Here is a 13,841-nt window from a genome sequence, read left to right on the forward strand (position 1 = left end):
TAGTGCAAAAAAAAGGGGTTAAATACGGGTAAATATATATATGTTTTACTGATCTTTCTTAATCTCTCAGATATAGGACAGAAACTTCTAAACCAACTTCCCTTTGAAAATGATTAGCAATATCATCCCCCACTCACTATCACAAGGGTTAGCAAATGTCAGGGTCAATTCCATTTAAATTCCAGTCAATTCACAAAGTAACCCAAATTCCATTTCCAAATTTTCCTCATTCAAAACAAGAGAATTGGATGTCAGAATGACAGAATTCAACCTAACAATAGACTGGGTCATAATTTATGGAGGTCTAATTTAACGAGATAATTTATAGATAGATAGAATCTGCTCTTACCATGATTAACAGATTTCCCAATCTTCTCCTCCTCTTCTTCATCTTTAATGTTGACATTCAGCTCCAGTATTTGACTGCAGTCTTCCAGCTTCACTGATGCTATCTCTGGATCCTGCAGTGCAAACTGGGCTCCACTGTGTCAGGGCCGTGTAGATTGGTGTGGTGCGGAATCAAGTGCAGAAGCAGTAAATAAGTCCAACAGTCTTTACTGAAGCAATGCGAGGCAAATAATCCAAAAACAGCCAGTACGCACACAGGCGTAAAACACAAGCGCGCAAAACAGGCGCGCAAAACTCTTCTCAACCGAGAAGTAAAAAAACAAGGCAAAGGCGTACCAGAACACAGGTACGACAAAACGACACCTAACACGAAACAATAACACACAACACTACACTAACAACAAGGAAACTAAATAGGGTGCTTGATTAGACATAACACAAGACAGGTGTGGCTAACAGACAAAACTAATCAAACAGAAAACATAGAGCGGTGGCAGCTAGTACTCCGGAGACGACGACCGGCGAAACCTGCCCGAACAAGGAGGAGGAGCTGCCTCGGCGAAACCGTGACAGTCCCCCCTTGCGCGCGGCTCCAGCCGTGCGCCGACTCCCGGCCTCGGGGACGCCCAGGAGGCGCGGCGCCGGGCGCGTAGGATGACCACGATGGAATTCGGTCATCAGGGACGGATCCAGAATATCCCTCCTCGGCACCCAGCACCGCTCCTCCGGACCGTACCCCTCCCACTCCACGAGATATTGGAGACCCCCATCCGGCGTCTGGAATCCAGGATGGTCCGAACAGTGTGCGCCGGAGCCCCTCGATCTCCAACGGGGCGGAGGAGTCTCCTCAATCTCGAAGTCCTGGAGTGGACCAGCTACCACCGGCCTGAGGAGAGACACATGGAATGAGGGGTTAATATTCTTGTAATCAATAGGTAGTTCTAACCTGTAACACACCTCATTCAATCTCCTCAGGACTTTAAAAGGCCCCACAAACCGCCGACCCAGCTTCCCGGCAGGGGGCAGGCGGAGAGGTAGGTTTCTGGTTGAGAGCCAGACTCGATCTCCAGGTGCGTACACTGGCCCCTCACTGCGTCGTAGGTCGGCGCTCGTCTTTTGTCGACGTATGGCCCGCTGCAGATGGACGTGAGCAGCGTTCCACGTCTCCTCCGAGCGCCTTACCCACTCATCCACAGCGGGGGCCTCGATCTGGCTCTCATGCCATGGTGCCAGAACCGGCTGGTACCTAATACACACTGAAAAGGGGTTAGTTGGGTGGAGGAGTGGCGGAGAGAGTTCTGTGCCATCTCGGCCCAGGGCACAAATCTCGCCCACTCCTCCGGCCGGCCCTGACAATATGACCTCAGAAACCTACCCACATCCTGGTTGACTCTTTCGACCTGCCCATTGCTCTCCGGGTGGTAACCCGAGGTAAAACTCACCGAGACCCCCAAACGTTCCATAAATGCTCTCCAGACTCTGGAGGTAAACTGGGGGCCTCGATCGGACACTATATCCTCGGGTACCCCGTAATGCCGGAAGACGTGAGTAAATAGAGCCTCAGCGGTCTGTAGGGCAGTAGGAAGACCCGGCATGGGAAGGAGACGACAGGCCTTCGAGAACCGATCCACAACGACCAGGATGGTGGTATTCCCCTGAGAGGAGGGAAGATCGGTAACAAAATCCACCGATAGATGGGACCAGGGTCGCTGTGGAACGGGCAGGGGCTGTAATTTACCCCTGGGCAAATGTCTGGGTGCCTTACACTGGGCACATATTGAGCAGGAGGAGACATAAACCCTCACATCCCTGGCTAATGTTGGCCACCAGTACTTCATACTAAGGCAGTGCACCGTCCGGCCAATACCGGATGTCCAGAGGAGGGCGGCGTGTGAGCCCAATAAATCAATCGATCCCCGGACCTCGGCGGGACGTACGTCCGACCCACCGGACACTGTGGAGGACTAGGGGTCGGTGCGTAACGCCCGCTCGATCTCCGCCTCGACCTCCCACACCACCGGTGCCACCAGACACGACTCCGGTAGTATGGGAATGGACTCCACGCACCTCTCCTCCCGCGTCATACCGGCGGGACAGAGCATCTGCCTTCCCGTTCTGGGACCCAGGGATGTAAGTGATCTTAAACACAAACCGGGCGAGAAACATAGTCCATCGAGCCTGGCGAGGATTTAGTCTCCTCGCTGCCCGAATATATTCAGGTTACGGTGATCGGTCAGAATGAGGAAAGGGTGCTGAGGCCCCTCAAGCCAATGCCTCCACACCTTTAGGGCCTGAACTACAGCTAACAGCTCCCTGTCCCCCTACGTCATAATTCCGCTCCGCCGGACTAGGCTTCTTAGAATAAAAAGCACAGGGGCGGAGCTTAGGTGGTGTACCCGAGCGTTGAGATAGAACGGCCCCAATACCGGCCTCGGAAGCGTCTACCTCCACTTGAAGCGGTAAAGTGGGATCCGGATGCGCCAACACTGGAGCCGAGGTAAACAGGTCCTTCAGTTTCCCAAAAGCCCTGTCCGCCTCAGCCCGACCACTGCAAAGCGCACGGACCTCCCTTCAGAAGAGACGTAATGGGAGCTGCCACCTGTCCAAAACCCCGGATAAACCTCCGGTAGTAATTGCAAAACCCAAGAACCGCTGCACCTCTTTAACCGTCGTTGGTGTTTGCCAATTACGCACGGCGGACACTCGGTCCACCTCCATTCTCACCCCTGACGCAGACAACTGGTAACCCAAAAAGGAAACTGACTCCTGGAAGAACAGGCATTTCTCAGCCTTGACATACAGGTCATGCTCCAACAGTCTCCTCAATACCCTGCGCACCAGGGCTACATGCCTCGGCCCGAGTAGGGCTGTACACCAGAATATCATCGATGTACACCACCACTCCCTGCGCCTGCATGTCCCGGAAAATTTCATCTACAAGCGATTGGAAGACTGATGGAGCATTCATTAACCCATATGGCATGACGAGATACTCGTAATGGCCGGAGGTAGTACTAAATGCTGTCTTCCACTCATCGCCCCTTCTTAATGCGCACCAAATTATATGCGCTCCTGAGGTCCAATTTTGTGAAGAACCGTGCCCCGTGAAATGACTCTGTCATGGTCCCAATCAGCGGAAGTGGATAACTGTATTTAACAGTCACCTGATTGAGACCGCGGTAGTCAATACGACGGACGCAGACCTCCATCCTTCTTCTTCACAAAAAAGAAGCTCGAGGGCGCGGGAGAAATAGAGGTCCGTATGTATCCCTGTCTCAGAGACTCGGCAATGTAAGTCTCCATTGCCCTTTTCTCCTCCTGTGACAAAGGATACACACGGCTCCGCGAAGCGCGGCTCCTATCTGGAGGTCTATCGCACAATCCCCCTGTCTATGAGGTGGCAATCGTGCCGCTCGGGTTTTACTAAACACGAGTGCCAAATCCTCATACTCAGGAGGAATGTGCAGTGCGGTACATCTGGTTCGGACTTTCCACCGAGGTCGCCCCTATGGAAACACCCAGACATAACCCCTCACACTGAGCAGACCACCCTTTAAGAGCCTTCTCTCGCCACGAAATAGTAGGATCATGGGTAGTCAACCAGGAAGCCCCAGTACCACTGGATACGCAGGAGAGTCAATCAGATAGAGTTGAATCATCTCCTCATGACCCCCCTGCGTCATCATCCTAAGTGGCGCTGTGAGCTCCCCAATCCACCCAGATCCTAACGGACGACTATCTAAGGCATGTACGGGGAAGGGGCTTATCGACTGGAAGAAGGGGAATCCCTAACTTAACACAGAATTTACGATCTATAAAATTCCCAGCTGCGCCTGAATCGACTAGCGCCTTATGCTGGGAACGAGGTGCAACCTGTGGAAAACAAACAGGTAATGTAAAAGTGGACGACAGAAAGCTCTGGGTAAGTAGGGCGCCTACTCACCTGGGGAGACCTCCCCACTGTATGGCCTGCCATCTCCCTCCTCAGGGAACCCTCCCCAGCACCTCGCCGCGGTGTGTCCTCCGCGGCCACACTTGGTGCAGGAGACTGCTCCCCTCGGGTTCCTTCCTCTCTTAGATCTAGCGCCGGCCCCTCCGAGCTCCATCGGACTCGGCTCGGAGGTGCCGGAGGGTGGAATGGGAGGCCCCCATCTGGGGCGCCCGCGGGTCGTGAGTAGGTTGTCCAGGCGAATAGTAATGTCCACAAGCTGGTCAAAAGTTAACGTGTTGTCCCTACACGCTAACTCCCTGCGGACGTCCTCTCGAAGGCTACACCTAAAATGGTCTATGAGGGCCCTCTCATTCCACCCCGCGTCAGCCGCTAGAGTCCGGAACTCCAGTGCGAATTCTTGGCGCTCCTCATCCCCCTGTCGGAGGTGGAATAGACGTTTCCCCCGCCGCTCTACCCTCTGGTGGATGGTCAAGACCGCCCGCGGCGGGAGAACTCCGCATAGGTGACTGTGGCGGAGTCTATTCCCCTCCATTCGGCGTTAGCCCACTCCAACGCCTTGCCGGTGAGACAGGAGATGAGGCGGAACGCTCTCGTATCCCGAGGGCGCCGGGTGTATGGTGGCCAGGTAGAGCTCCACTTGCAAAAGGAAACCCTGACACCCGGCAGCGGAGCCGTCGTACGCCCTCGGGAGCGAGAGCCGAATCCCACTGGGTTCCGGTGGATGAGTAGGCAGGTTCGGTGGTGGTGATGGATCGACCGGTGGAGCTGTAGGAACACCGCTGATCTCCCAGCGCCGAAGAGTGTCCATGACGCCGTCCAACGCGTGCCCGATCCGGTTGATGCGATGTTCCTGTCCCAGGATACGATCCTCAATGCTGTCGACTTGTGCTCCTGCTGATTCCATTTGAAGGTGTGTTATTCTGTCAGGGCCGTGTAGATTGGTGTGGTGCGGAATCAAGTGCAGAAGCAGTAAATAAGTCCAACAGTCTTTACTGAAGCAATGCGAGGCAAATAATCCAAAAACAGCCAGTACGCACACAGGCGTAAAACACAAGCGCGCAAAACAGGCGCGCAAAACTCTTCTCAACCGAGAAGTAAAAAAACAAGGCAAAGGCGTACCAGAACACAGGTACGACAAAACGACACCTAACACGAAACAATAACACACAACACTACACTAACAACAAGGAAACTAAATAGGGTGCTTGATTAGACATAACACAAGACAGGTGTGGCTAACAGACAAAACTAATCAAACAGAAAACATAGAGCGGTGGCAGCTAGTACTCCGGAGACGACGACCGGCGAAACCTGCCCGAACAAGGAGGAGGAGCTGCCTCGGCCGAAACCGTGACACACTGTCACAGTCAGGACTCAATGACTGTAGGTTTGGACTCAGAGTGGAAGGAGAGGCAGGCTGGGTTTGTCCTCACTGTTAATTTCTCAACTCTGAATAGGATCCCAGTCCTAAATAGAAGTCTGAGATCAACTTCCTCCCCTGTGCATGCCACAACCCCTCCCATTGTAATGTACGTATGAACACATTTTAAACAATGGCTGCCTAAAATGCTGTGGTGCTTACTAACACAATAGGAAAGGTTGTGGTAGACGTGGGCCATCACAGGTGAGTTCACAGCTTTTACTCTGAGCATTCATATCAATGACTCACCAGCCCAAATTCATGTAGAATTTTTATTTTTCATAGGCAGATCAATTAAGTTCATTGCAGTTATCCAAATACATCTATCAATGACTAAAGTAATCAATCTAGTTTTATAAGACAGTTTAATAAACACGTAGTCATTTCAGAGTCTGCATATCATTAAACAAAAGTCGTTATGTAATTACAAATAATCCACCCAAACTAATGGTGAAAACCATCTCTATCTGATACATGTGTCTACGAGCTCATTCTCACAGAGAACTGCAGAGGGATAACTTTTTATTTTATTTATTATTATTGTTGAATATTTAAAACATACAATCTACTTGCAGTGAAGCCGCTCAATATCTACATCAGATTAGTAATCTAACAGACTCCCATCCAGAGCGACCCACAGAAGCAACCAGGGTCAATGCCCTGAGGGACAACTTGGTGTCAGATCAAAACCTATTATATGTTACAAAAATCCAGACCACTCACTTTAGCATGATACAGTATCTTATGTTATATTACATTGGCCTACGAATGTAATAGGAGTCGTAAAATATAATACGATTTGTAGGACGTATAGTATGTTAACAATTACAATTCATACAATATGTTACGAATAAGCAATACGTATGATATTTTACTTATTCCAATTTGTTGTTGTTAACGTTAATTAACATGCTAAGTAGTTGCATGCTAACCTAACATGCTAAGTACACTATATATATGTGGATACCCCTTCAAATTAGTGGATTTGGCTATTTCTGCCACACCCATTACTGACAGGTGTACAAAATCGAGCACACAGCCATGCAATCTCCATAGACAAATATTGGCAGTAGCATGGCCTGAAGAGCTCAGCAATTTTCAAAGTGGCATCGTCATAGGATGCCACCTTTCAAACAAGTCAGTTTGTCAAATTTCTGCACTGCTAGAGCTGCCCCGGTCAACTATTAAGTGCCGTTATTGTGAAGTGGAAACGTCTAGAAGCAACAACAGCTCAGCCGCGAAGTGGTAGGCCACACAAGTTTACAGAACGGGACCGCTAAGTGCCGAAGCGCGTAAAAATCGTCTGTCCTCCATTGCAACACTCACTACTGAGTTCCAAACTGCTTTTGGAAGCAATGTCAACATAATAACTGTTCGTCGGGAGCTTCACCAAAAAAGGGTTTCCATGGCCGAGCAGCCTAAGACCACCATGCGCAATGCCAAGCGTCAGCTGGAGTGATGTAAAACTTGCCGCCATTGGACTCTGAAGCAGTGGAAACGCTCTCTGGAGTGATGAATCACGCATCATCATCTGGAAGTCCGATGGACAAATCTGGGTTTGGTGGATGCCAGGCGAACGCTATCTGCCCCAATGCATAGTGCCAACTGTAAAGTTTGGTGGAGGAGGAATAATGGTCTGGGGCTGTTTTTCATGGTTCGGGCTAGGCCCCTTAGTTCCAGTGAAGGGAAATCATAACGCTACAGCATACAATGATATTCTAGACGATTCTGTGCTGCCAACTTTGTGGCAACAGTTTGGGGAAGACCCTTTCCTGTTTCAGCATGACAATGCCCCGGAGCACAAAGGTTTGTCAAGATCGGTGTGGAAGAACTTGACTGGCCTGCACAGAGCCATGACCTCAACCCCATCGAACACCTTTGGGATGAATTGGAACGCTGACTGCGAGCCAGGCCTAATCGCCCAACATCAATGCCCGACCTCACTAATGCTCTTGTGGTTGAATGGAAGCAAGTCCCTGCAGCAATGTTCCAACATCTAATGGAAAGCCTTCCCAGAAGAGTGGAGGCTGTTATAGTAGCAGAGGGGGGACCAAGTCCATTTTAATGCCCATGATTTTGGAATGAGATGTTCGACGAGCAGGTGTCCACATACTATTGGTCATGTAGTGTAGTTGCAAAGTTGCTTATTAACTAAAATGCTATAGTTGTCCGCGATGAGATTTGAACACGCAACCTTTGGGTTGCTAGACATTCATGTTATACGCAGACCTATCCACCCTGACCAACCATCCACCTTTTGTTTTTGCCTTAAAGGGACATTTCTAAATGTTTCAACTCCATGTTCATCATCTCCAGCACCACCCAAACATCAACATATGTGAAAATGGCGTGTTTCTATTGTCGTGATGTGCCTTTCATTATTGTGATGACTATTATTTACTGAATAATTACCTACCATGTTTTATTGTTACTAGATTAAATTAATCATGTAACAATTAACTCATTAGGAATATGGGGCACCACGGGAAAAGTTGTTTAACAAGTTATCGTTTCCCGAATTAACTCTAAAAATATCTAGATATCTCTTATCATTTAACAGTCATTTATTAATCATTTACCTCATATCAGTCTCATTCTGAAAGTCGTAGGCTCTTTAAGTCTGCACGAACCCGGGTCTTACTGATCATTCCGTACCACACAAATTGATTCAATTATTTATTTACTAACTAATCAAAAATGATAACACAAGATGCAAACACATACACGGTATAGGTAGGGATTAGAAAATTAATACAATGAAAACGGGTCCCTAGCGGACTAACACAATATGACACTTGTTACAAAAGATGGCGAGTTAAAGAGAGAGAGAAAAACACTTGGATACACATGGACCTACGCTCATAGTAATCCTAATAATTTACCAAGAACTGCCGCCCTTTTGGTAAGAAGTAATGCATGTATTCACGTGTTTGTCTTCGTTCTCTCTGTTGGACCCAGGTCTTCGTGGGAAGGGTCGATTGGGCCTTCTCTTTTCGGATGGCCTTTTAGATGTAAGGCTCAGATTGTCCACAAGAGGTCACAATGTCTTTCTTCTTAGTCTTCTGTTCACTTTCACTCGTTCTGGAAGTGGTCTTCTGAGGACGGCTAATCAGGCCTGTCGATGATCCCCAGTGGGGTGATGGAAGCAGTGTAGTAGACAATAGTTTGAAGAGAGTAACAGGATGGTCCCACTTAAATTCACCTTCTTAGATACAGTACTTAGAACAGCTACTCAGCCGTAACATTGATTGTTAGTGGAGGCAACTTTGTCGTCTTCACCTCGTGTCGATTTTCAGGGTCGGGACCAATATGGACAACAGCTGCAGCTTGAGGTCCGTCTTGTCTGATCTGATCATTCTTATCTCAAGTCTTTTATGCACTCTGGTAAAGAGGGGCGTTTCCGTCATACTGACACACTCTCTGAGCTCCCTCGGGCGTGGCTAGTTACGAGGCAAAAGTATTATTATCACTATGATTTTGTTATAAAGCTAAAATCACATTCCTATCTTCAGGAAAACATTGTCTTCCTCCTTGATATTTTCTACCCAAGGTAAAGGATTTAAACCTGATATCCACAGTGTAAAAGCTCTTCAAGCCACAATGTTTTCGTTCTAACGCCTTTATACAATTTTTAATGACATCAGAAAATATACATTAATTTTCCACATTCCATTTCTCATTATTCCCAATGTTTGAATGCTGAAATATATTGTTCCAATGTTCATTGTTGGATGTTGAAGTTTTTGGGTGGCAAAAGTCTCTGAAACAAAGGACATTCCTTTCACCATACTAGCCAGCCAGATTCTCCGGCACGGTTACTACTTCCTTTATGAGGTGAGAATGAAGTGATGGAGTGACTTTAATCTTAGCTGGTCTGAGACATCTGATGAGGCTTCTCTCCTTTATGTATACGTTGATGTGTTTTTAAGGTAGTCAATTGGGAGAAACTCTTCCCACAGTCAGAGCAGAAGTAAGGCTTCTCTCCTGTGTGTCTTCTCTGATGAATTTTTAACTCAGTTGATGTTGTGAAGCACTTCCCACAGTCAGAGCAGAAGTAAGGCTTCTCTCCTTTATGTATACGTTGGTGTATTTTTAAGCTGCCCTGTTGGGAGAAACTCTTCCCACAATCAGAGCAGGAGTAAGGCTTCTCTCCTGTGTGTCCTCTTTGATGAACTTTTAGCTCAGTTGAGGTTGTGAAGCACTTCCCACAGTCAGAGCAGAAGTAAGGCTTCTCTCCTTTATGTATACGTTGGTGTATTTGTAAGTTGCTCTGTTGGGAGAAACCCTTCCCACAGTCAGAGCAGGAGTAAGGCTTCTCTCCTGTATGTATTCGCTGGTGACATTCTAAGTGGATCTGTTGAGAGAAACTCTTCCCACAGTCAGAGCAGTAGTAAGGCTTATCTCCTGTGTGTGTACGTTGGTGTGTTTTAAAGTTGCTCTGTTGAGAGAAACTCTCCCCACAATCAGAGCAGTAGTATGGTTTCTCTCCAGTGTGCACTCTCTGATGAACTGTCAGAGTCCTTGATGTTATGAAACTCCTCCCACAGTCAGAGCAGAAGTAAGGCTTCTCTCCTGTGTGTGTTCTCTGATGAACTCTTAGCTCAGTTGATGTTGTGAAGCATTTTCCACAGTCAGAGCAGTAGTAAGGCTTCTCTCCAGTGTGTGTACGTTGGTGTGTTTTTAAGTTGCTCTGATGAGAAAACGCTCCCCACAATCAGAGCAGGAGTAAGGTTTCTCTCCAGTGTGCACTCTCTGATGAACTGTCAGAGCCTGTGATGTTTTTAAACTCTTCCCACAGTCAGTGCAGGAATACAGATTCTCTCCTTTGTGTATTTTTATGTGTATTTTTAGCTTTGATAGAATTGGGAAAATCTCCTCACAATGTGGGCAGGGGTGAGACCTCTTAGCTCTGTGATCTTCCAGCTGTTGCTCTCTGGATGTAGAGAATTTCTCAACATGGTCTCCTGTGTGAACAACATCAGAAGAACCAGTCAGTTGGTGTGATATACATATTACTTCATATCAGTAGGCTGTACATTACAGGGGTATAAAGATATTAGGGCTGTCCCCGACTAAAACAAATCCTGCTCGACCGAGAGTCATCGGTTCTTTCAACCAATCGATTGGTATAAATGTTAAAACGTGTATTTTTCCATATATAGACACACCCGATGTTTGAATAAAATCAACTATATGTAGGCTACTGAGCTTGTCTGATGCTTTAAGTGCTGCAATAAAAAAAATCAAGACACAAATTACTAAAGAGGGAGCCAGAGTTCAATATAGCCTAACCAGAAGAATAAAACCAGTTCCCGACACTCCTCCTCCGCCCGCTGCTGCTGCTGGCCTTCTCAGATTCTGCCGTTACCGTCCTGAAGTTGCCGGTAATAGGATACCAGCGGTCGGCAACCTTTTCCATTTGGAGTGCCAAATTATCATACCATTTCTACTGATCTGCGTGCCAGTTATGATTTTCATATGCACATTTTCGTGGAAACGTTTTTATTTCATTTATAATAAAGTCTTTATATCTGAAATCAATGTCATGTGGTTAATACAAATTATATCTAAATTAAAATTATACAATTCTAAAAGTTACTTCTATTTCCATTGCCAATATGTAAAAATAGCCTACATAAAGCCAATAAATAAAAACATTGCAGCCTGCAGGTAGAAAATATCCTGATGTCAATAAAGATTCTATGAATCACATTGGCTACACATGGCCTGTCTGCAAGGAACTTGAAACATTGCATCAACTATTAATTTGGTCTGGCCTGTGCTAGCAAACTTGCAACATTGTATAAAATATGCTGGGCCCTCAGAGTTTCCTATGCCAGTGATCTCAGGAAAGACAGACACAGCTGTAGGCTATTTTGCGCAAGGGATAAGAAGTAATCAGGTAGGCATATTTGATGACTTTTCCACAGGATCAGAGTATGACATTTCTTCCCCTTTCATGCTGAGTCGTTATCGGAAGGGAGAGAGCTGGAAAGATTTTTGAAATAGGCTACATTGAGGAACGATTGTCATTCTCACTGGATGAAAAAAACAGACTCTTTACTTTCTGTTTGAGGCGAAGAACTAATTACTTTGAGAAAGTCCACCGTGATAGTAAGTTAAGAAAATCAAATTTGGAAAGAAGTTGAGGGTGCTCAACCAACGTGAGTAGAGGTGCAACCTAAAAATGTGTAAACATCATTGGACAGGAAAAGGCGCAACACTCGCCCACCATTAAAAAATATTAGTTTTATTAAGCACGTTTAAAAGATTGACGTTTTCGGCCTTCAATGCCATTCAAACGTCAATCTTTTAAACTTGCTTAATAAAAACTTTTAAAAAGTTATGGTGAGTGAGAGTTGCGCCTTTTCCTACAGACTCATTTCATAGAACTTTAAAACACTGGCAGTTTGTCTACTTCACTTCTTTAGTCTACTCTCTGTGCTCCAGATAGCCCAGTCATTCAGGGATATGTGTTGTCAAAATTACAGAATCCAACCTATCAATAGACTGGGTCATAACATTTGGAGGTCTAACTTCTGAAGATAACTTATAGATAGAACCTGCTCTTACCATGAGAAACAGATTTCCCAATCTTCTCCTCCTCTTCTTCATCTTTAATGTTGACATTCAGCTCCAGTGTTTGACTGCAGTCTTCCAGCTTCACTGATGCCATCTCTGGATCCTGCTTAGAAAACTGGGCTCCACTGTCACAATCAGGACCCAGTGACTGTAGGTTTGGACTCAGTGTGGAAGGAGAGAGGCAGGTTGGATTTGTCCTCACTGTTGATGTTACCGGCCTCAGACTTAATCTGAGTCGTCCTGTAGTAATAAAGAGAAACGGACACAAAAATTAGTCTTGAAAGTTCTGACACTTTCTTTATTCTCAAACTATCTTAGATCAGGTAGCTAAGCATTGACAACAAACCATTCAATTCATATCACAAAGGTCACACTATAAATTAGGTTACACAACGTAAATGCACTTAACCTATTGTAAATGTCCTAAATTCATATACAATGCATTCGGAAAATATTCAGACCCCTTGACTTTTTCCACATTTTGTTACCTTACATCCTTATTGTAAAATTGATTAAATTGTTTTTTTCCCTCATCAATCTACAGACAATACCCCATAATGACAAAGCAAAAACAGCTTTGTAGAAGTTTTGGCAAATGTAAAAAATAAATAAATAAATGATATGACATTTACATACAGTGGAGAAAAAAAGTATTTAGTCAGCCACCAATTGTGCAAGTTCTCCCACTTAAAAAGACGAGAGAAGCCTGTAATTTTCATCATAGGTACACGTCAACTATGACAGACAAATTGAGATTTTATTTCCCATAAATTCACATTGTAGGATTTTTAATGAATTTATTTGCAAATTATGGTGGAAAATAAGTATTTGGTCACCTACAAACAAGCAAGATTTCTGTCTCTCACAGACCTGTAACTTCTTCTTTAAGAGGCTCCTCTGTCCTCCACTCGTTACCTGTATTAATGGCACCTGTTTGAACTTGTTATCAGTATAAAAGACACCTGTCCACAACCTCAAACAGTCACACTCCAAACTCCACTATGGCCAAGACCAAAGAGCTGTCAAACGACACCAGAAACAAAATTGTAGACCTGCACCAGGCTAGGAAGACTGAATCTGCAATAGGTAAGCAGCTTGGTTTGAAGAAATCAACTGTGGGAGAAATTATTAGGAAATGGAAGACATACAAGACCACTGATAATCTCCCTCGATCTGGGGCTCCACGCAAGATCTCACCCCGTGGGGTCAAATGATCACAAGAACGGTGAGCAAAAATCCCAGAACCACACGGGGGACCTAGTGAATGACCTGCAGAGAGCTGGGACCAAAGTAACAAAGCCTACCATCAGTAACACACTACGCCGCCAGGGACTCAAATCCTGCAGTGCAAGACGTGTCCCCCTGCTTAAGCCAGTACATGTCCAGGCCCGTCTGAAGTTTACTAGAGTGCATTTGGATGATCCAGAAAAGGATTGGGAGAATGTCATATGGTCAGATGAAACCAAAATATAACTTTTTGGTAAAAACTCAACTCGTCGTGTTTGGAGGACAAAGAATGCCGAGTTTCATCCAAAGAAC

The 13,841-nt window shown here is 46.1% G+C and overlaps 1 pseudogene; it reads right to left on the reverse strand.

Moving 5' to 3' along the window:
* Positions 1–9,212: 9,212 nt before the first annotated feature.
* Positions 9,213–11,331, reverse strand: LOC121559732 (annotated as a pseudogene).
* Positions 11,332–13,841: the final 2,510 nt, after the last annotated feature.

The sequence above is a fragment of the Coregonus clupeaformis genome, unplaced genomic scaffold (assembly GCF_020615455.1).
Source record: "Coregonus clupeaformis isolate EN_2021a unplaced genomic scaffold, ASM2061545v1 scaf0397, whole genome shotgun sequence".
Lineage (NCBI taxonomy): Eukaryota > Metazoa > Chordata > Actinopteri > Salmoniformes > Salmonidae > Coregonus > Coregonus clupeaformis.